Genomic DNA, 24,635 nt, shown 5'->3' on the forward strand with positions numbered 1-24,635 from the left:
GGGGGTGGTGCCCCCTCCGTGGGCGCTGGGTCTCTCGTCCTCTTCTCCGTCCCCCTCGGAGCGCCCGCAAGCAGAGCAGGCGCTCAGAGCAGGTTTGAGGAGTGAACGAATGATTCAAACGGGAGTCAGAGCCGTGAGACCCTCGCTGGGGAGCACGCAGGGGGGCGCAGGAATCGGGGGGAGGGTCTTCCAGATTCGGGGGCTTTCCCGGGGGCTGACTCAGGCTGAATCCCGAAGGAAGGGCCGATAGGAGGGAACCGGGTGCGGAGGGGCAGGAAGTTGTAGCATTGAGGGCAGGAGTGCAGGGTAGCGGTGTGGCCCGGAGGGGGGCGGAGGGGTGGGGGAAGAGCAATGGGTTCCTAGTTGAGCAAACGGCAGTGGGAGCACTAGATGCAGTGGGGACCATCTTTTTCCAGCACCTTCTAAACCAAGCAGGCAAGCTGGTGAGCACCACCGTGCATAGGTAATAAGTTAGCCGGATACAAGTGTCATGATTCACGTGGCAAGGCTAATGTCTGGCTAATATCCCTCAGCAGGGATGAGCAATTACAAATTCCTGGATTATCTTCCCTGCCTGTACCTCAAACAAACAAGCAATCATCTGTTTCCTTAGCTCACTTCCCCGGGGATGTGGCTGAAAGGCTGGGAGGGAGCCTCTCAGGTGGAGACCCGGCTTGCCACTGCTGGGTGCGCTCCGTGGGCGGGTTTCTGGGAGGTCCCCATATGATAATTAGTGCGGTTTCTAAAACAATATACTTGTCTCATAGGTTACTGTGAAGATTAAACATGATTATTGGTTAAAAGGTTCTTACCAACACACACAAAAAGAGTTTCTTACTCATAGAAAGCACACAATAAATGTTAGCTACTATTCTTAACTGCAAATTCAAACCCCAAATATTAGAATGTGGGACATGAACAGATAGAACACGTGCTTAGATTTCCCAAATACGTTTAATGTTCCCAATTCTTCTGTTTCAGCCGGATAGACAAATTGGTGAACAGTTAGCCATGCCGACTCCTCTGACCAAACGGAGAAGGTAAAACCGAATTGCTCTCAGACCTGGCATGTAGTATTCTCTAACGATCGCTCCTGCAGGCTGAGGTCATCAGCTAAGTTCTTACCTCGTGAGGGTCCAGGTCAGACGCAAACCGAAACGGGCCGTGGTGTTCGGCATCTCACATGTACAAAATCCAGTCTTACTTTTCCAAGACCTACCCTTGAAATGCGAATGAGAGGATGCCACGGGATTTTCGGGTCTTTCCATGGGGTTACATCTAGAAACAGAGTGACCTGTGTTTAGCTTAGCGATGGAAGCATGTGCGTTCCCTCTTCAGTGCTGTAATGCAGAGGGTGTCGGTCGCATGGAGAGTTGTAACTGGGCCCCTGGGTGTCCCTGGATGGCCCGGGGAAGTTCTCCTTGGCTGCTGTGGTCCCCGGTTTCCATGCTTGTGGAATACGACTTAACATCTGAGCGTGGCCTTTTCTCTCACTCTAAGTCATTCAGGTAGAGATTGAAACTGTCTATCTGAAGGTCCTCTGCAAGTGCGACCGGGACGGCTCAGGGATCCGGGCTGCCAGGTAGAGCAGTTCTCATGGGACTGGGAACAATGGTGGGACAGCCCTGCCATCTTGCCTGGGACATCTCTCCGTCTCTTTCTGCATCTGCCAACACCTCGTGCTTCCCTCCCTCCCGTTCCCGGTCATCGGCCGCACATGGCTCAGCTCACGCAGGCCCCTGGTTCCTCTTCACCCACTCGCCGTCGGTTCCCACAGCGACTGCCCTCCTAGTGTCTCATGCCAACCTCTTGAGAAGGGAGTTGGCATTGACCCGTTCACCTTATCAAGCAGACGACACAGGTCCAAATGACCAACGAGCCTGTGGACACACTCCCCTGAGATCAGCCGCCTGCCCGTGGGCCAGTCAGCCACGGCCCAAGGAAGGGAGGGGAGGTTGCCCGGCCGTTGGCAGGCCTGGGAGCCGGAAATGCCCATAGGGTGGGCAGGTGATATGAAGCCCACCCAGAAAATAACAGACCAGACCCGCTTCAAACCTTTCTACCCTCGCTTCCCACCTCCTCCCCACATGCTGAAAGGTGTTGACACTCCCAAAGCCTGTTACCTGCTCCCTCTTGGCCCCATGGTGGTGGGTGCGTCCTGCTGCCCCTGCCGACCAGGAACTACAGGTGCACAGGGCCTGTGTCCCGCACTGTCTCTGTGCCCAAACTTACAGTGAGCAGAGGGGAGAGCCAAGGAAATGCCAAAACGGGGTGGCTGGGCCTAAAAACCCTTGGAGGGTCAGAAAGCCAAGGGTGCCATGAGCAGAACTGCGGCTGCCCACCTGCCTTCCTCGCTGCTTCCCCTCTTCTCCCTCCCTTCCAGTTTCTCTCCCGGCCTCCATTTCCTTCCACCACAGACATTGACCTAGAATCTATTATGCGCCAGTTCCTATATTAGTGGGTGAAGATGCCTTGGCCTTTGCAATCCTCTCACGGCTGTCAAGCTATTTATTTCAAACACAGAAATACGCAATTACAGTACAGTGGTGGTTCTCAAACAGGGTGAGCGTCAGACCTTCTGGTGGGCTAGTTACAACCCTGACTGCTGGGCTGCACTTCCAGAGTTTCCAATCAGGCAGTCCAGAAGGGACTTAGAATTTCTAACACGCTCTCAGGTGCTGCTGCGGGTCCAGGGACCAGGGCCAGGTAAGTGCGTTGCAGGAGAAGCCCTTATCATACCTGCTAGGAAGTCGGGGGAGGGAGTCAGGACAGGCTGTCTTGAAGGCGGAAGGTGGGGGCAGGGGAGGAGGAGTGGGAAGAGCAGCAGGTGCAGGGCCCCTCAGGTGAGGGAGAGTCTGGCGGAGAATGTGAAAGCCAAAGCTGGGGATAGGGTGGGTGGGCGGCGAGGGATGGGGTGAACATGGACAGCTCAGCGGACGCCAGATCATGGAGAGACACCTAATCCCCTAGGAGGCAAACCACTGACAGATGTCAAGTGAGGTGGGAGGACAAGTCAGATTTATGTTTAGGACAATTGCCTTGACTGGAGATCGACAGTCCTGGAGAAACATAGCTGTAGAGAGCTGGGGCTGGAGGCTGGAAACAGGGCGGTGTCATTGCGTGGAGAGAACGTGGAGTTGACGGGATTTGGAGGCAGGCGGGTGAGGGGAGAGAGGAATGTGCAGTGATTCCTGGGGACACTGAAGGGACTCTGGTGGGATAGGGACCATCTTGGTGTTTGGGGCGGAAAGCAACAAACAAAACTTCATTCACACCGGCTACTTCACCCGGGTTCCCAGGGAAGGGTTCCACCTTAGACATGCTGGACAAGACCCCCTCCCCTGAAGGGTGGAATGATGGTGAGAACGTCAGGGCCTCTTAGGGCACCGGAGCCAGGGATGGGGCCAGTTCCTGGGAAAAGTCCAGAACATGACACAGGGGAAAGTGGCTGCCTCTTACCCCCATCAGCCAGCTTCTCTCTGCAGATCAAATTCCTCTCTTCTCTCCTTCCCTGGTGGGACCTAGCTGCCCCACTGTCACCCCACGTTATTTCTTTAGAGTCTTGTTGAGCTGTGGGTTCAAAGTTCTGTGATGGAATTTGATTGGTCTACCTTGGGTAGGGTGACCAGATGTAGCAAACACAAATAAAGGAGGCATAAATAATTCATGGTGGCACTTATCCTGAAGTATAACCCACTGTTTACCTGTAATTCAAACTTAGCTGGGCATCCACTGGCAATCCCGACCTGGGCCACACGTTCCCCCATAGGCCAGTCAGTTATGGCAGTAGGGGCAGGACACAGTGGCTGCTGGGGGCACTGTCCCCATGGGCGGAAGAGAAAGTTCAGAGAATAGGGTCCAAGCAAATGCTCCAAAGTGTGGGCACATTTCCAGCTTGGCCCTGCCCCATAGCCTGTGGGGTGCTCAGGATGCTTACACCTGGAGTGTTGGGGCTCCCAAGGAGGGGAAAGCCCAGAGTCAGGGAGGCTGGGAGGATTGAGTTCTTAGAAATCCCTGCGTGTACCCCCAGACTCAGCTCAGGGAGGAACTCTTAAGATCTGAGGAAGAGAGGCTGAGTCAAGTGTCAGAATGTGGTGTGGGGTGGCTACTAGGTCCACAGGTGCAGGACAGCAGATGTGCTCTCTGTTCTGGGCACTGGTAGGCGCAGGCCTGAGAACCATGTTGTGCTGTTCTGTGTGTCCCCTGCTGGGAGTAGGACGGGTACCACTTCTCTGCATATTCTGGCGCAGGGCCCAGCTCTAAGCGGTGGCTCATTTGTGTTGCTGCCTAAATAAATTGGACCCATGCCTGGTTTCCTGGACTGGGCTAGGCACATCAGGATTGGATCACAGGGCAAATCCCAGACAAGGGGCTGAAGCTCTGTATGTCCCTCTCCCTCAGGTCAGCACAAGTCCTGGAGTCCAGGGCAGGGCAGAGCCAGGGATGGGGGAGAGGTCTCTCCATCACAGCTCCCTTATGGGAGGCTGCAGTGGCCAGGGAGCCAGGGAAACCTCCCCTGAGGGATCCTTAGAGACCACCCAGATTTACAGATGGGGAAACTGAGGCTCAGATCTTTCATCACTTTTTTTAAAGATTTTATTTGCTTATGGAAAGAGAGAGCACAGAGGGAGAGTGAGAGGGAGAAGCCGACTCCTGCCTGAGCAGAGAGCACGATGTGGGGCTCGATCCCAGGACCCTGAGATGGTGACCTGAGCTGAAGGCAGACGTTTAACCGACTGAGCCACCCAGGCCCCCCAGACTTATGAAAGATCACAACTAGGACCTGTTGACACTTTCAGAGCCTCTGGCCGGCCCCCACCCTGAAATACTGGGCTCCAAAGTGGAAGGGGTTTTATTGCTCATTGTCTAGCAAGTAGCTTGAAGCAGTGACACGTTCATTACCCATTTCGGCGAGGGGCGTGGCCTGGGGAGCAGGAACCTCGGTGTGCGCGTGGACCATCTTCCCCTGAGCAGAGGGCCACTGCCCATTTGCTGCCTCTTCGTGTGCTCTTGAGTGTGTGAAATTCGAGAGCACATGTGGGAAAAGACACGTCTCTTAAAGAACTTGTCCTGGAAGAAAGTGCAGAAACAAGGTCAAAACTGAAAATGAACAGGGATGAGCAGGAACACAGGCAACGCAGAGAGGAGAAAACACACTCCCGCGTGCGCTCACACGCGTGTGCACAGCAGAAGGCTGCCCCTCTGAGGGAGGGCACAGTGGCCTGTCCCTATGCCAGGCGGTCCTCAGCCATCCTGCAGCTCCGCACGTGATTCTCCACAGTTATACACTGAGAGCAACTTTGGTCTTCACGCTGTCAAGGAAGTGGACAAAGCTGTTTCAGCTGCCTGGGGTTATGGGTGTTTCTGTTTTTTTTTCTTTCTCCACTTACCAAATGTTCCTTACTGTGGTTACATTTTATAATGAAAGAATTTTTTTCCTTTATTAGCATTATTTTTTAATTTAAGTAATCTCTACTGCTAAGGTGGGGCTCGAACTTAGGACCCTGAGATCAGGAGGCACATGCTCTTCTGACTGAGCCTGCCAGGGGCCCCTTTTTCCAATTTTTTAAGAAGAACTATTCAAGATGAGTGTAACTGTCAGTTGGTTTCATGAGTGATTTGGGGGAGGAGCAAAGAGACAGCGTGTGGGAAGGGGAGCAAAGGTCATGGTTTGTTTATTTATTTATTTATTTATTTTTTAAAGGTCATGGTTTAAAAAGTGAAGACTCCATGGGAGTCCGCCATCTGTGGAAACATGGTTGATCTGATCAAGTTCACCTTCAGCTTCACATTTATTGTGAATGGGTTAGTCATTAGGACCACGGATATAATTTTGGACTCGGGGTTCCAACAGTGGTAGGGAGGTTTCAAGAGCGCTCAATTTTAGTCATTCTTTTCTTACAGGAAAGGTGTGATTTATTTCAGGTGCAGTAAGTCATTGCTGAAACAGTTCTGAGCCTGGGCAATGATGAAACAGAGCTGGGCTTCTGTCTGAATGGACTTGATTCCCTATGATCAATCTGCTGGGTCTCTAAAAACCTCCAAGTCAAAAATCAGTAAAATCTACTGATTTGTGAAATATGGAATTAAAAGAGGCCCTGAGAAGGGCAGGAATGCACCTTCTAGGTTCATTTTTCTCAGCACGAAGTAGGTCAGTTCAGCTATGCCCGCTCAGCTGTGGGCTCCGTGGGTTTGGGGACAAGTGGCTTTGCCAAGGCCCAAGGCCTGGGCTTTCCCAAGGACCCACTTCCTCTAGGTCAGGGAAAGTGGCAGCTGAGCCCAGCAAACCCAGCTCAAGGCGGGGTTGAAGGCGGAAAGAGCACTGGGCTGGGCGTCAGCCTGGTGACCAGGGCACAAGCTTAGCCCACACGACCTGGTTTCCTCCACTCTCGCCACACCCCAGGGTTGCTGTGAGTTTACACAAAACAGAGGGGCAGGGCCCTCCGTGGGCTGTGACCTCAGCCAGTGCTCACCATTACTGTCATTGTTAGATTATCACGGGCAGGAGGCTCTTCAGAGTGGGCTCGAGGACGCGGCAAACAACCACACGTGGGAAATCTGTGTGTCCTGATGACGCTGGGCAGGAGGCGGGAATCACATCAGCAGGTGGCCCAAAGCCTCAGGAGCTGTTTGGACTCGGGCGGGATGTCACGGATGGGACAGTGGCTGGACGTCACCTGGTGGAGGGGAGGACAGTTTGTCCGCGCTGAGGCCCGGACACCCACCCCTACAGGCTGGAGTGCGGAGCTGGACGGCAAAGCACTCGGCAGTTCTGGTGACTGTGAAGTCGACAGTGGGATGCGGTCACACCCCAACACTGGCAGGACACTGTCCGGGGCAGGCGGTCATAGAGGTGTCATGTTCGAGCACTCACTGGGCGCAGACCCTAGCAGATGGCACTGGCCACCACCCCATGTGACCCACAGTGACTCTCTGAAGTAGGTACTGTTCTTAAATTATTACTATTAGTATTTTTTATTTGTTAGAGAGACAGAGCACAAGCCAGGGAGAGAGGCAGAGGGGGAAGCAGGCTCCCCACTGAGCAAGGAGCCCGATGTGGGACTCAAACCCACACTCTGGAATCATGACCTGAGCCGAAGGCAGACGATTAACCAACTGAGCCACCCAGGCACCCCAGGTACTCTGCTGTATTCCCAAGGAGAATAATAGGAGGAAATGGTGATGGACAAGGCTTTGCCTTGCAGAGCTTACATTCCCAAGAGGAAGAATATGATTAACAAGTATTTATTCCAACAGGTGTCTTAGCTCAGACTGCCAGACAAAATACCACAGAGTGGGGCAGAACACTACACATTTTCTTCTTCATCGTTCTGGGGGCTGAAGTCCCAGATCAAGGCAGATTTGGTTCCTGGTGAAAGTTCTCCTCCCGGTTTGCAGACAGCTGTCTTCTCACTGTGTCTCTCAGAGCGAGAGCAAGCTCTGTGGTGTGCCTTCTTACAAAGCTCCTTGGGTCTTTCTTACAAGGGGACTGTTCCCATCGTGAGAGCTTCACTCTCATGAGCTCATCTAACCCTAATGACTTTCCAAAGGCCTCATCTCCAAATACCATGACACTGGGTGGAGGTGGGACTTCAAAAGGAATTTGGGGGGATGTTGGGGAGACACAGTATAGTCTATAGCACTAGGCAATGCTATGCACAGCACAGCAGAGTAATCAGGGTCAAGGAAACCCTCTGGGCAGAGGCTGAATGAAGGTGGAGAGAAAGCCATGTGAATGTAGGGAGAAAAGTGGTCTCTGTGGAAAGAACAGCCAGTGCAAAGGTCCTGGGGCAGCAGTACTTGGTGTGCTTCAAGAACAGCAAGGGTGTTCAGCAGAGGTGAAGGACAAGGCAGAGTGGCGGCCAGGGCCAGAGTGGTAGGTGCTGGCATACTCTGACTTACACTTTAAATAGATCGCTCTGGGTTGCAAGTAGAGTAAACTCTAACGGGACAAGAGCAGCAGCAATGAGATTAGCCGGGAAGCGCCTGCTGAAGCTTGGCCAATACTTCCCCTTTTTCTAGGTGTTCGTGTCTGATTTTGATATTGACATGATGCTGGCTAGCTTCATAAAATGAGTCTGGGTAACTTTCCCTCTATTTACAAATATACATTTTTTTTTTTTGTGAGGGGGGACTGATTTATGTAAGTGAAAGATAATCGATATTATTTGAAGGTTTGGTAAAACACACCTGTCAGCATGTTAGATCAGCCTTTTGTGTGAGACTTTTGACTCCAATTCAATGTATTTAATAGTTCTATTCTGATTTTGTGGGTTTTTTTCTAAATTCACAATAGTATAACACATATTTTGAGATTACTTATTTTTACTTAAGTTTTCAAACATTGTAGTATAAAGTTTCCATCGAATTCTGCTGAATTTTAAAATCTGAATCATAACTATAACTGCATTCCTTTTTGCATGCCTGGTTGTCTTGTGCCTTCTTCTTTCTCTTTTTCTTCTTCTATTGCTTTTTCACTCAACCTTGCCAGACATTTGTCTATTTAAACTAGTCTCTTGGAAAATAATGTTGGTTTTGTGGTCTCTCTCTGTTCTTCTGTTCTGTGCATTTCTTGCTTTCCTTTCCTTCTTTCTGCTTTCTTTGCCATCGTGCTGCTAACTTGCTAAGTCAGTTTGTCAATTTTTAATCTTTCTTTCTTCCAATGTATACACTTAAGATTCTGACTTTCCCTCTAAATAATGATTTAGAAAAACATACAGATTTTTAGAATTTGTTTTAAATTGTGCTTTTAAATGTCTAAAAATGTGGGTTTGGGGGTTATTTGATTTTTGGTCTATTTGATCGATTTTTGTCTATTTGATCAATTTTAAGGAGTGGTGCGTTGTTCAGACCATGGGTATGTGGGCGTATCGGCCCGATCCGGTCTACATGCGTACATACATATGTTTGTATTATTTATTCACTCAGCATGGAGCCCAAGGTGAGGCTTGAACTCACGACCTGAGATGAAGACCTGAGCCAAGATCGAGGGTCAGATGCTCAGCCAACTGAGCCACCCAAGTACCTCCCATCCAACCTTTTTAAATGCCTTATAGAGTTTGAAGCAATGGTGTCAAGTGCAGGCAAGCTTAAGCTTAAACTTTTCTTCAATATCAAATACCCCTGTTGCCTCCTTCAATGACTTTCGCCGTAAATTCAGTTTTCTCTGGTATTCATTTTCCTGCATCTGCATCGTTTTTGCCCTCACACAGCTAGGACGTCTTTCTTCCATGCCTTTATTTCAATCCCTTCTGGTTGACATGGGTGTCAGTAAACAGTCTGTCACTCTGTTATTTGAGAAGACAGTTGGCTACCAGATGCTGGAAGCCGGAAGTGGAAAATTTAAGTTCCTGTGGGCCACAGTGAGCCTGGTGACCACCCCCTAACCCGCCGTGTAAGCCAGCTGGCAGCTGGGGTCTCCTGCCCCTCTCCCCCCGGAAATCTGGTTGTGTGTGACTCTTGGCTTCCAGAGCCAGGCCTGCCTCAACCCTGTGGTCCTCTGCTGCCACTTGCCTGTGTTAGATCCACCTGGAAGACCACAGTTTAAAAAAAAAAAATTCAGGTGAAATTCACAAAACATCAAATGAATGATTTTAATACGCAAGCAATTCCGTGGTGTTAGTACATTCCCAGCGTTGTGCAACCACCACATCTTTCTAGCCCCAGGTTGCTTCCATCACCCCAAGCTCAAGCCCGCACCCATGAACTGGTCACTTGCCCATCCCCCTCCCCGATCCCCTGGCCAACTGCACTGTATGGATTTCCGTCCTCCAGGTGGTTCACAAAAACGAAATCATGCAGTATGAGGCCTCTGTGTGGGGCTTCCTGTACTTGGCACTGCGTGTTTGAGGCGCTTCCCTGTTGTGGTGTGTCGAGGCCCACATCTTTACTGATTTCCCCAAATACCCACTCATGCACGGGAGCTGTATGCCTCCGGGACCGTCACCTGACCTTCTATGTGGGGTTGGGTGCTCTCATCGCCAAGCAGGCGGCCTCCGGCCTTCTTGCTGGCCTCACCCCATGTGTCCTTCTTCCTCCTCCACTTCCCCGGAGAGCAGACACACTCCTCATGGGCCACAGAACATTCCCACTCACAGGAGTTCCAGCTTCTGCTCTGGGGTGTTCATCCAAGAACTGGGTCAGAGTGACTGTCTTCTCTCCCCAGAGGCTGCTTTCTCCCACTGCTTAGGACAGAGAGACAGTGAGGAGAAGGAAACGGCTGGTGTTTTTTTATCTGTTGGAGCAGCCTCGGTGGAGCAGGAAATAGAACCTATGTTCTGGCTTTCCTGGGACTGTCCCAACTTAGGGCTAAGATCCCCCTTTCTCAGAAGCATCACGTTTTAGAGGATAAATCGTATGGTCATCCATGTGTAGGAAGTTTGTGTATTCCTTGCTTTGATTATGACCGCTCTAAGGAAGGAAGACTCTTCCGGGCAGAGGGCACAGCCAGCTCCGGGCACAAGGTAAAGGGGAAGCATGAGCAAACATTGGCTGTGTCTGTTCATGTCTGTCCACAGAAGGAGCAATTGCTCTGGCTACGGGACCCGTCCCATAGGCAGGCCGCTCTTGGTGAGGACACAACACCGGGGGTGGTCATCAGTGGACGGGACAGTGCCACTCCAAAGGCACAAACATAAATACCTTCTGATGAGGTTTTGGCTTCTCCTAGAGTCTGGCCATAGAAAGAAAAGTTATCAGACCCATGGACACAACTCTTTCCAATGATCTGTAAGTTAAAGACCTTGTTGTAAAGAATCCTGTGTCTCCCTAAACCATCTCCTCATTTATTTTTGTTGTTTGTTTGGTTTTTTTTTTTGTATTGTGGAAAAACATGTATAACACAAAATGTACCATTTTAGCCATTTTTAACTGTACAGTTCAATGGCATTAAGTACATTCACATCGCTGTGCCCCTGTTGCCACCGCCCGTCCTCAGAACCGTTCCATCTTCCCACACAGACGCTCTGTCCCCACTGAACACTAACCCCCCGTTCCCCGCCTCCCCCCTCCACCCCCAGGTCACCTCTATTCTACTTCCGTCTCTGTGAATTTGTCTACTTCCGGTACCTCATGCGTTTGTCCTTTTGTACATCTGCCCATTTTCTCAATTTTATTTTCTGTTTCATCATCTGTTTCATAACGGGAGCTAACCTCACATTTAGGGTTATGACTTACATTTGTGCGATGCTTTGTACCTTCTAAGAATTTTCTAACGTATTTGTGTGTATGAGTCTCCTGGCCGTTCGCTGAGGCAAGCACAGACCCTCATGAGACTAAAGTCCAGAGAAGCTAATTAGGTTGTGTAAAGTCACACAGCAAGTGGCTGAATTACAACAAGAAGCCCGGGTCTGCAGACTCGATCACTTTTTCCAGAGTCTGGCAAGTTGTCAGAAGGAGGGGACGATTTCTTTCCTCTGGAATCTAAGCCTAAAGCTGAGGTAACTGCATTTTGCAGAAGCAAAGAAAGACTCATGTTGCATTTGTGAGCATGTAATTAGGGGAGAGCCATCATGTGGGGGGCAGAGCCCACTGGCAGAGAGCCGACCTGGGTGGGGGTCCTCGTGTGTGTTCATCTTCGTGGGAAAGTTCTCCACGTGCTGCCTCCGGCTTCATGCTCCTCAGGCCCGCCGTCACGACCTGGGTTTCTTCCCAGCGGGAGGGTTTAGGATGCACAAGATACGCTCTTCCAAAAAGGTTGGGCATTTCTCCAGGAGCCAGAAAAATCACCCAGCGCTCAAACAGGCTGGAAGACAATTTTGTTTTTCCAAGCTCTGAAATAATCAAGATCTCACTGTGTGTGTGTTTGCAAACAAGAGGGAGACAATAAGCTCATTCAACACATAGAGTTTTATTTGCAGTTCTGCCGTGCAGGACACCCGCTTGATTTGCAAGGACTTAATTTGCTGCGGTCACTTCGTGAAAAAACCGGTGAGCCCAGGGTCTGACTCAGAAGCAAGAGCCTGGGATCCGTGATGAGTCAGGGAGTGATCTCCCCGGGCATTAATGGTTCTCCTGATGGCCGGGAGATCAGTTTGTTTATATATTTATCTGTATTTTAAGTAAGCTCTCCATCCAGCTTGGGGCTTGAACTCATGACCCCAAGATCAAGAGTTGCGCGCTTGCTCAGGGAGGTTGGTGTAAAACAAAGGAAAGCTGACCAGAGCTGAGGGACCAGACCGTGGTCAAGGCATCTGCTCACCGATCCTCTGAGCTGGAGGGGTTTCCACTTTAAAGTGGCAGTTCTGTGTACACAGATGAGTATTCTAACTACACTTCTAATGTTAAGACTCAGATTTGCTTTGCAACAAGAATACTGATGTTCTGTTGACTCCCGTAACTGGGAGTGTAGGGGGGAGAACCTTGGATGATGCAGGGGTTTGATCAGTGAGGTTTCCCAGCCTGTGTCTGTGCACAGAGCGAGGGCCCCCTGCCAATCACTGACTGCCTCTTGGAGGAGAGGTCTTCTCGATAATTCTGTGTAGCTTGGGGCCTCTCACCCCTGGGCCCTGCTTCCTCCTAGTCACCCCAGGTAGAGCTAAATGGCAAGGCTGTTGGGGATATGGAGACTGGGAACTATGACAAAAGCCAACTGTATACAATTTCTCAAACTTCCATCACCCACCACCTGACTTGGTTCCTGCTGAGAATGTGGTGTGTAGTAATAAAAGTGACATGAATGACCGCACACTCTCCTTACGTGTGGCCCTGGGGCGGGGGGCAGGCACAATTCCAAACATTTCACCTGCTGTAACTCATTTTTGAGTTCTCACAGTTCCAAGTGAGGCGGTTTCTAGCATCTTCATTCATGGTTTATAGGTAAAAACACAAATAGAAGTTACTTGCTTGCCCCGAGTCTGCACGGAGAGGTGACAGAGATGACACTCAGACTCCAGCCTCGACCCAGGCCACCCTGCTGAGGCTGCCTCCATCTGGGCCATGGTGGGGGGGAGGGGAGAGTAATGGTTCAAAATCACTAATGTGAATGAAACTGCGGAGACACGGTGAAATTAGGCACTAGAACAACTTTCTGAGCGTTTGTGCAGTGCACCTCCTGATCGCTAATATTTCTGTCTATTGAATCTCTGTGCTGTGTCCCAGTGTCTTCCTGTTAAACCACATTGTTTAAAAGATGAGTGCGATGTGAACCATTTCTTGATCAGACAATATCGCTCTGATCACGGCTGACATCATACGCAGCATTTGTTTCCCATGGACGTGCCAGTGTCGCTCAGCATTCAGCAAGCGCTTTCTGAGCAAGTACGTTAGGGACATGGACTTCCGTCAGATGGGGCTGGTTATCAAGAAAGGCGTCCTATCTGCTACACTGGGAGCCCTTACTCTGTGACATTGTGCTAAAGCCTCTTACAAACACTATTTCATTTAATCCTTACAAAATGCTGCCACCACGAGATAGCACTATTATTAACCCTTCCCCTTTTTAAATGAAAGAGGAGAATGGGACAAAGAGATAGGGGGAACTCCCCCGAGGTCATGTGATGCCAATAAGTAGATTCTCTGCCAAGGTTCTGTGGATGGGGGTGGCAGTTGTGAGAAAAGAGATGTTACTTACATGGATTTGAAAAAGCAAAGTGACGCTTGGAGCTGAAGCTTCATTAAGAACCACCTAAGAGATCCTAACAGGTCATGATGCCCAGACTTCACAAAGGTGTTATCAGAAAGAAAACCAGACAGTAAATTCTCATGTGAATATATGTAAGAGATGCTGAAATCCTTTATTTTTATTTTTTTTTAAGATTTTATTTATGTTCTTGTCAGAGACAGAACACAAGCAGGCGGAGAGATAGGCAGAGGGAGAAGCAGGCTCCCTGCTGGGCAGAGGGTCCAATGTGGGACTCGATCCCAGGATCCTGGGATCATGACCTGAGCTGAAGAGAGACCCTTAACCGACTGAGCCACCCAGGTGTCCCGAGATGCCAAAATCCTAAACAAAATACTAAGCTATTGAGTCTTGCACTGTATTAAGAAGGAATACACACCATTCTGGGAATGCAAGGATAGTTTGGGATTAAGAATCTATTAATAGAATGTATTAAAAGATGAAGAATAAAAAACTATGATTAGCTGCATATATTCTGAAAACATATTTAATACAATTTAATATCTGATACTGATTATATTTTTTGAAACACTATTTTTTTGGGGGGGATGGGCACAGCCAATTGAGGCTTTATTTGGGACAAGACAGTCGAATTGGCTTATAGTTGGAGGCATGGACAAGATGGGGTACCCAGGGCAGTAGACTCCCCCCAAGGGCAGGCTGAGGACTGGGGCTGAGTCTTAGGTGGGTCTCCTGTTCCCGACGCTCCCCTGCACAGCTCCTTCCCCCAAAGGCTCTAGGGCAGCCACGAGAGTGGGGAGGCTGGGCGGGACCCCGGTGGTTGTTCACTTGGACAGGATATCAGATGACTCGGACACCAGCTTCCTGTCACGGGTGTCAATCTTCTTCACTACCACAGCTTTGGAGGAGCTGCTACCGCTAAAGGACCCAGCGGGGCCAAAGCTGGCCTGGAAGGAGCTCAGGCTATAGCTGAGCCAGGGCTTGGGAGGCCCCCGGGGGCCGAGCTCAGGCCACATGAGTAGCTGCTGGTGGTCTTAGTATGGATACTCAGGTTCGGCATCCCAGACTCCAGCCGGCTTTCCTTGCCCTCCAGCAGCTTGCGTAGGTGGCGATCTTAATGTTCAGAGCCAACTCGACATTCATGAGCTCCTGGCACTTGCACAGATGCCGGGCCACGTCCTGCTTGGCTCGCAGCAGGGCGGCCTCCAGCTCGGCCCCCTTGGCATTGGCGTCCTAATGGCCAGCTCCCCGTGCTGCTCCGCATCGGCGCTGGCCGCCTCCAGGGCAGCCTCTGGTTTTGGAGGGCCTCGATCTCTGCCCGGAGTCGGCTGACGCTCCGGTTCAGCTCAGAAATCTCCGTCTCCGTGCAACGGAGGACATCCCCGTGCTTCCAGCCAATGTCTGCAGCTCCTCGTGCTTGATCTGGTACAGAGTCTCGGCCTCAGGCCGGCTATGGATGGCGAAGTCCTCGTACTGGGCCTTGACCTCGGCGATGATGCCGTCCAGGCCCAGGGAGCAGCTGTTGTCCATGGATAGGACCACAGACATGTCCGAGATCTGGGACTGCAGCTCACGGGTCTGAGGAAGCAGATGTCGTTGGTCAGCCCTTCCAGGCAGGACTCGAGTTCTACCTTGTTCGTGTAAGCTTCATCCACATCCTTCTTGATGAGGACAAATTCATTCTCCATGTCTGCGCGCTCTTTGAGCTCCATCTCACACTGACTCCTGAAGTCCTCCGCCTCCGCCTCCGGCTTCAGCTTCTCCGGCCCAGGGTGTCCGCGGCCACCGGAGGTTGCTGATGCCGCTCTCGAGCGTGTCTGGGTTGCTCTGCGTGGTCTTCTGCGGCTGCAGGAGGCTCCGCTTGGTCTCCCGAATTTTGTTCTGCTGCTCCAGGTGCCTCGCCGTGTCGGGGAAGGAGGCAGATTTGTTGCTGAGGGTCTTGATCTGCTCCTTCTCCTGGGTGCGCACAGCTTGGATGTTGGGATCCACTTCCAGCTTAAGGGGGCTCAGCAGGCTCTGGTTCACTGAGACGGCCGTGATGCCCCCCACGCCCCCGGGCCTGCAGCCATAGCCCCCCACCACACTCATGCTGCTGCTCACGCCCCCCCGGAAGCTGCCGCCCAGCCGGGAGAAGGAGGACGAGCTGCTGCGGGAGCCAGGCCCGCTGGTGTAGGAGCAGCTGCTGCAGGCTCGGGGCCGGCGGTGGACATCTTGTAGGACTTCTAGGTCACCCTGACGGACATGGTGGAGGCCGGAGTGGAGGCTGGAGTGGAGGCGAGTAGGCTGAACCTGACAGAGGTTCTACAAGGAGCCGAGAAGCTGCTTCTAGTCGAAACACTGTTAATAGCCTCTCAGTAAGCTAGAAGTCGAGAGGGCACTCCGCTAAGAGGGTACCCGAAGCTGTCAGCCAATATCTCACCGCCTGCTAATGAAGGGCAAGAGGCCTTCCCCTGAAAGGAAGGTAGAAGATGGGAACCAGTGCTGTGCTGGAAACTGTAAGTCTCGATTGGAAAACACACACACAGAAAAAGACAGGAATATCAGCTGGGACTATTAGAAACGAGAAGATGGAAGTGGCATTCTTTGCAGGTATTATACCTTCACTTTTTTTAAAGATTGTGTTTATTTCAGAGAGAGTGAGTGCAAGCATGCGCAGGGAGAGGGGCAGAGGGAGACGCAGACACCCTGCTGAGCAGGGAGACCAACGTGGGGCTCTGTCCCAGGACCCTGGGATCATGACTTGAGACGAAGGCAGACATTTAACCAACTGAGCCACCAGGCACCCCAGTATTAGACCTCACCAAGAGTCAACGGACTGACTTCTGGAGATCAAAAGAGAATCCAGTAAGCCTGTGCTTCTTAAACACACAACACACAATCTGATGCAATAGGTAAAGAACAGAGTTGGGTAGTTCTCAGAAAAGGGAATATAAATGGCTCTTAAACAAACGGAAAGAGATTGAGCCTCACTTGTAATCAGAGAAATCACATGAAAACCTCGTTGAGACGTTGCTTTTCACCTATCAGACTGGCAAAGACTGAGAAGTTTAAAACCACCCTGTGATGGGACGAGAGACTCTCTTGTTCTTGCTGTTGGGACGTAGACTGATGCAGCCTTGACGAGAAACAAGCTAGCCTCACCCACCCATGTTCCAGATGTCCGTACCCCTCGACCTATCAATCCGTCCCATATTTGGAATCGATTCTACAGAGAGACTCACATGTGGGTGGGTGAAATGCTATGTTTACAAAGTTGCTTTCAGCTGCATTTTTTGGAAATAATAAAAGATCACAACATTTCAAGTGCCAATCAGCAGGGGATTAGTTAACTACGTCATGGCGTCTATACTATGATGGAGAACCTAGTCAAAGAGGAGGGTACTTTGCATAGTTACTAACATGGGGGTCATCTCCAAGTTACACGTGAAGCTAATGAAAGGAAGGCACAGAGCATCGTTACAACATGACAAGGAGAACACCGCGTGTTTGTTTGCACCTGTACAAAAGGCCTCCAAACGCCTGGCTGAGGAGCCCACGCTATTTCCAGGGGTGAGGATGTAGGTGGGAGACTTTGTACAACTTCAAGCCTTTGGGCCACATGAATGTAACAATATTTTAAACTTAAATCAAAAGATGATTATATGAAAACAAACATCTTTTTGATGAACCATCATACTCATTAATGAGGTAAAGGACGTATTGGAATAAGATCCTATTCACCACAGTCATAAGCACGAAATAAAATCTTTAACAAGAAGTGCACAGGACTTGAAATGACAAAATATGTAATGGTGGCTCTCTGGGTGACAATACTGATCAAAATCCTCAACATGGACCCAACAGTTTCACTTCTAGGGGTTTATGCCCAGGAAATGTTCCCAGATGAAAACGAGAGTTAACTGGCGAGAATGTCTGGCCCAACCCAGCTTGTAAAGTAGCACAGTGGAAATAAGCTGCACGGGTAATGTTGGGAGTGAATCATGGGTTAAGTAAATTACACTAGATACATGCAGTGGACACAAAGTCTGGGCCTTGTCAGAGTCCCTAGGCAGTCTGCTCGTCTCTGTCTTCTGGGCTTCATGCCTCCCCCACGCAGTCACCCTCTCTTCCCAGCTTAGACAGAGTCCCACGAGGCAGGGCTTCCTGAGTGGCGCTGCACTTCACAACAGCGCTGTGAGTGTGGGGGAGGCAGCTCCTGATGGAGGTGACCCTCGACCTATTGGGAATCGGGCAGATACACCCCCATCGTGCTTCTCCCCTTGGGGAACTGTGCGGCCATCAGGTTCCTCCTTGCACCCCTTCTGGTGGAAGCTCCAGATGCCAGGGGAACGCGTCTGTGGCACGACCTGTGTGTCTCTCTGGAGCTCGTCCTGAAATCGCTGCTGGCGTGCTGACTCGTCACAGAGCTCTGCTTTGTGTTTTCTCTTGGATTTTTTTCTTTCTTTTCCTCACCATCCAGGCCCTCAGCCCGCACCTCCCAAATAAAGTCTCAGCCCTTCGATTCTTGCCTGAGGCTGTCTATTCTGGAAGATGTATGTGAAGACATTAGACACTAAGCCATTATTTAAAACGAGGTTGAAGACTCTATTGTTTATATGTATTTTTCATCTTCTCTATAGTATGATAGGTTTTGACATCTTAAGAACATTCTGGCTGGGGAGAGACTGCCCCTCCCCAGGCTAGCAAATTCTTAGAGACTGGCAGATGACTCAGCTGGAGAATCCCCTTCGCGTGCAAACTAAGTACTCCAGAGCCCCACCTCTTCTCTCTGTCCAGCAGACCCCAAGAGGCACCACTCCCTGCTCTCATTATCCCAGGGCTAGGTGCAGACAACCAGAGGACACCCCTGGAGCCCAGAGTCCGACAAAATTATTCAAACTAGCTAATCTAAGCTGCTTGTCCTGTCCTGTCTTCCCTTTCCCAAGGAGAATCTGTTTGCCATGCTGTGCCTTCTGATGCTAGGACCCGGTAGGATATTAAACTTGGCTTTCCTGAGCCTCTCCTGTGTCCTCTTGTGACTATACTTGACGGACCATCATCCAAGAGAACACTAAGCAAAAACTATTTTATGACACACAAAAACATTCACGTCGGGTGCGTAAAGAAAAGCGCGTTTATAAAACAATATGTTTCCATTCTTGTAAATAAACAAACATACAAGAAAACATTTGGAAGAAAAATATCAACATACTGATGGTAGCTAACTTTGGAGGTAAGATCGTGGGGATGTTTTTCTTTTTGTACTGTTACTTCTGAATGGTCTACATTTATTTAAAAATTTGTACCTGTTATCTATTGCTGCATCAAAAATGACCCCCAGACTAAGTGGGTTCAAACAGCTCCGTGGCGACCATTCTGCGGGTGAGCCGGGCTCGGCTGGGTAGTTCTGCTGGTCTTGCCTGCCTGGGCCTGTGTGGCAGGCATATGACAAAATATGTGAGTGTGGGGGAGGCAGCTCCTGATGGGGGTGACCCTCGACCTATTGGAAATCGGGCAGATACACCCCCATCGTGCTTCTCCCCTTGGGGAACTGTGCGGCCATCAGGTTCCTTCCTGAGTGGCGCTGCACTTCACAACAGCGCTGTGAGTGTGGGGGAGGCAGCTCCTGATGGGGGTGACCTGTGTGGCCAGGTCACCTGATGGGGGTGACCTGTGTGGCCAGGTCACCTGTGGCCAGAGGTCTGGCGGTTGGTGTTGGTCTGCTGGGCCTCTCCCTCCAAGCGGTCTTTCATCGGCAGGCTGCCGGCTGGGGCTTTTTTACATGACAGTGGCCTTCTAAGAGGGCAGATCTAGAAGCCAGAGGCCTCTTAAGGCCCATGCGCTGTGCTCACCCAACACCACTTCCTCCCCCGTCTATTGCTCAAAGCAAGTCACAAGGCCTGCTCAGACCCGAGAGTAGGGGAACACGCCCTCCTCTGGCCGGGAGAAGTGGTGAAGGGCGGGGGTGAGGGGGCTAGCAGACAGGGATGGAGGGCACGATGGGAACCTCCTTGTAGACGTGGACAAACGTGCGACCTTGGCATTTCAAAAACGTTTTCAAAGTTTCTTCTAGTCTGTGTACCTGTTTTGAGACAATAAACATAAGTAACATTTTCGTAACGATCATTTTGGGCAGGACTCAAGATTCTAATGGGACTTGAAAGGCAAATTTTAAAAAGTATTAAGTGAGTCCTAGGGTGGAGATATATATATATATATATATACATATATATATATATATATTTTTCCCCCCCCCAAAATCGATTGGCTCTTCCTTCTCCATCGGTTTGAATTACTGAGATTTATAGCATACGTATCAAGGAAAGAAAACTTCTTTAATTTAGTTCCTGGCTGCCAGACAGATTGTCAGATTTGTGCTAGTGATTAAAAAATGGATTTCTCACAATTCTGCAATTAAAACCCTACCCACTTTCCATTCCTGATTATGTGATGGGATAGGAGACCTCTCTGAGCAGCTTCATATTATTAGATCAGCAAGAAGATGTCTAACATGACTCAGTGTTGTTCTTGAGAAATAATTAGCTACTCAAGTGGAACAGACCCCCACGGAATACAAGTCTATCTCTTTTATAACATTTAAATTTGGAGGCTTAATTATCCAGTGAAAAATAGTCACTTTAGCTCTTTAGTCCACTCGGCTATATATTGACATTATTAAAATGCTTTCCTGGTCTTTATGCAAATTGGCTTTTTTTTTTTTTAAACCAATTTATCTCCTAGCAACCCAAAGTGAAATAAGCACTGAAAAATGACATCCCAAGAAGACTTTGGGCTCTTAATCCAAGCAAATTCCTCGGGTTATCTGTTGATTGTCTAAATGAACAAATGGATTTGTGCCCACAGGTGTGTAGGATGCCGAATCACTTCTTTCAACTCAACTTTTAAGCGGCTAATTCAATAGTCAAGTTCACACAAATAGACAGTTAAATCTACTGCATTTGGTCACCAGTTCCGAGCTGTAAGTCTGCGCTCAGCTGAATGAGAGAACCGACATGCGCTTGAGACTTAGCCATGCCCTGGGTATGCGGAAAGTTTCTTCTCTCTCTGCCCCTCGGCTGTGGGGAGCTGGAAGCCACCTCTCCTCCCAGAGCTTAACTTCTTTCTCTGTGAAATGGGCATGATGGGGTGCCCAGGTGGCTCAGTTGGTTAAATGTCTGCCTTCAGCTCAGGTCATGATCTCAGGGTCCCAGGATGAAGCCCCAGTTGGCAGGGAACCTGCTTTCCCTCTGCCCCTCCCCTCCCCCTGCTCATGCTCTCTCTCTCAAATAAATACACAAAATCCTTTTTAAGAAAATGTGCACCAAGTCTGTGCTCCAGGTTCAAGGCTGAGAAGGTAGAGTTAGACAACAGTATAAACGTGCTGTAGAGACAGCACAGAGATGCCAGCCATGGCTTCTCTCTTAGATGATGCAGCAGTCAAGATGGAGGCTATGGACCCCGCCATGACCCAGAGGGTACCGCCCCCTTCCTGCCAGCCCACCTTCCTGGCCTGAGGCTGTGTCCCTTGGCTTCCTGATTCAGTTGCCTTGTCATTAGAGGGCACTCAGACTCACTTCCTCCTGCCGGTCCCTTCACTCCATCCCTGAGCAGGAGGGCTGGGCTCCCAGTGTGGGGAGATCCCTGCTTGCCCTGTAGAGCATGTGTCATCATGGCCTTGGGATTGAGGCTCAGGCTCCCACTCCTGCTGTTGTGGCTGCAAGCTCTCCCTGATGGGAGGACAGAAGGTACCCCTGATGCCCCAAGACTCTGCTCGGCTAGTGGCACTCCCAGGGCTGCCGCTTTTCAGACACGCTCACTTCTAAGAAAAAGGATGCATGAGCCTGGACAAGGTCAGAAGCCCACCACCTCCGGCCCCCAGCAAGAAATCACTTCCCTCACAGCATGGTATCTGTGGTGACTTGCTCACCTGTTCTTTTCCAGGACTCTTTGAGTGTGACAGAAGCCCCATTCGAACCCACCAGTTTAAGCAAAAAGATATTTAGGTTTAGGCAAGCCTCTCCGTGTTTTGGGTTGTGCTAGCTGGAGAAGGTAGAGAAGAAGCAAGCCGCGGGAACTTGAGGCCGATAACAGACCCCAGCTGCCTCTGCTGGAGAACCCAGGTGGACCTTGTGCCACAGTGTGGTTCCCAATGCTTTCTACTCTGGGCCCAGATTGCCCTGGGGACTCTCTATCTCCTCGGTCTGCCTCTGCTGGTTGTTTCACTCTCTCTGACAGCAAGGGGGTTTCCTTCTGGGAACTGGATCCCTCCAAGCAGATATCCGTTCAGATCATGGAGGACTCTTCCCTTCCTGCTCCATCCAGCAAAGTCCCAGGGCAGGACTCTGATTGGCCTGGCTGGATCATGTGACATCCCTGGACCAATAACAGTAGCTGAGGATTATGATTGGCTCAGGATGGGTCATTTGCCCACCCCTGATCAGAAGACCGGGTGTGAGGCTTCAGGGAGTGGTTGGGTGCCTTGTTCATCAGACATTGGCCAGGACCAACCCAAAGAGCTGGACAGACTTAAACCGGGGAAAGGAGGGTGTGGGGTCTTGATCTTTCCCTCTTAGAAGGCTGCTGGACTCTAAATTTAAAATTTCCCCTTTCTCCCTATCAATCTTCTAGCTCTATATATCAATGATTTCTCTCCTCCACCCTCTCTGCTTTTACTTCTAATTCACCAGGCACTGTGAGTTCGAAGGGCACTTATACCTCGTAAGCTCCATCTAGCTGGGTGTGTTTTATAGTGTTCTAGGAAAACTCTCTTCCTCCATTCATCAGGCATGAATATAATATGGAGAAAAGTTTTGACAAAGGATACTACCACCAAAGAGCAAATGGAGAATTTTAAAATATTTTTCACACCTTAGGGCAATTGACATTTTAGATTCATGCTTTTGCTCTCCCTTACTAGAAATAAGACTTTCACTTGCCTGAACTTAATGAATGTTAAGGGAATTCTTTCGTCGCTCAAAGGCAAGTGCAATATGTAGGAAGCTAGTGGTAAAAACCAGGGGAACACTGACTGGTGCGAAACTGACACTCAAACATATCATCGTCCATGCCTAATAGAAAACATGTCTTTTTAGAATTGGATGTTCATTCACTCTTTCATTCAACTAATATTTGTTAAGTACCCAGAAGGTGCTTACTAAGTAGTGTTGACTAAGATCAACAACATTCCGGCTTTGAAGGAGCTTACTTGGAGTGGGGATATAGAAGATAGACATGCATGAATGAAAAAAACAAGATCGTTCCAAGAGTGAATGTGGTAGAAATGTAATGAAGCAGAAATTAGCCAAGGAACCCTCACCGAGCAAGATCTTGACTTGGGTTCAAGACCTTGGGGTTGCATGTGTGGGAGCCCTGGGTGTGATGAGCTGGGGAGAAGCAGCTCAGGTAGAGGCAGGAACCAATTAGCGGTATTGGGAGACTAGAAGGGAGACCTGAGGGGCCGAGGTGTGGTGTGTGGGCAAAGGGAGAGAGGGGGTGGGTCAGAAAAGGATTGTATTTGTAGAACCATGGGCCATGGTGAAGAGTGGGGATTCGGAGTCAGTGCAACAGGAAGCTGTGAGCAGGGGAGAGATGCTTGAGGTTTCAGTTGTTGGAAGATCCTCCTTGCTTTCATGAGTGCAGGTGAGAACTGAGCGTGGTCTGGCTGCAGGTGGAAGCAGAGGAGCATCTAGAGGTTGAACAGGCACTTCTTGTTGATGGAGAGGATAAGCAGGATGAAGAATGGGAGGAGATGGAGGTCATGGCACCCCTCCTTCCCTCCGGGCTGCTCAGGGAAAGCTGAGCCCATTGGCCGCTGAGTAAGCCTGTAGCCAAACTTGGCTGCCTGTGGCAAACTGAGTTTTCTCTGTCACTGACAGTACCTGAGTTCTGTCTGTGTTATCTTGAGGAAAAAAGAAATCCAGGTCAGAGAATGACATAAAATTTGGTTTGGTTACATGAAGACAACTGAATTCCAGTTGAAATGTCATTTCTGTGCCAGCAAACAAACTCCACTCCATCACTGTCCTTGTGGGACCTGGGGATTTATTTTCACCATCCGTAGTAGTCAAGTTGAGCTAAAACAGAATTCGGTTTTGGATGTGAATTTCAGTTAAGCAGCTTCAAAGCCCACAGGTTTGGAAGCACGTATTATCAGCAGCTTTCAGAATAGCGTCCTGTCCTCACCTGAAGATGTTAGCGCCTTGCAAAAAACCACGTTACCACCCATAACTCACAAAAACTGTATGGATTCTCTGGGAAAGCACTCCTCTCCCTGCAGGACCCTGTGTCAGGAGAGCGTCACCCTCCTCTGGCACTGAGACTGTCCTGCGAACTTGATTACTTAAAAAATTGGGGTGGGCAACTGCGTTTGATGGTAAATGACCACTACGGATAGCAGCACATAACCTGTGTCATCTGTTTGTCTCAGAGGCTCTGCAAGGGTCACAGAGGCTTGTGCCTTGTGTCCCTCTTTCTCCTCTCTGCTCAAATTCCCCTAAATCAAAACAGCCCACACTCCTTCCAGTTAACTTGTACTGGCTACACATTCTTCCGCCAAAGAGCTGGAGTGGGAAAGGAAGTGGATTTGTGCAGGGCACAGAGTCAAAGGAAATAACATGAGAAAATCCTTCTGTTATGATTTTAAGTAAAAAGAGCAGGATGCAAAATTGTCTATACGATATGGCAGGACTGTATTCAACATGTGCATGTGCCCAGAAAAAAAGGACTTGGAGGAAATATTCCACAGTCTTAACTACAGTTGATTGGGGGATGACAGGATGATGGGTGATGTTTTTGCTCTGAATTTTTAACATCTTTCCATGATTTAAAACAATGAATATTTGTAGTAGATATTTCTTGGTTTGTCCGTTCAGAAGAAACTAGAAAACTTCTTTCTCTGCTTCAGCCCTGTGCCTCTGCTGGGGGCTGCCCATCACTGCCCCTCACTGCTCTGAGTTGAAGGGATGGAGATATTTTTGACCCAAAGAGAGCCAGTAATTCTACCCCATTCCCTGACCCCAGCTCAGGAACGGGCATAGGACTCAAGCCAGGTTATACGATGTTCTAGTAAATGCAGGAG

At 49.8% G+C, this 24,635-nt stretch overlaps 1 pseudogene; it reads right to left on the reverse strand.

The window, feature by feature from the left end:
- Positions 1-14,298: 14,298 nt before the first annotated feature.
- Positions 14,299-15,837, reverse strand: LOC116882010 (annotated as a pseudogene).
- Positions 15,838-24,635: the final 8,798 nt, after the last annotated feature.

This window comes from Lontra canadensis, unplaced genomic scaffold (assembly GCF_010015895.1).
Source record: "Lontra canadensis isolate GAN:19392208 unplaced genomic scaffold, GSC_riverotter_1.0 scaffold79, whole genome shotgun sequence".
Taxonomy (NCBI): domain Eukaryota; kingdom Metazoa; phylum Chordata; class Mammalia; order Carnivora; family Mustelidae; genus Lontra; species Lontra canadensis.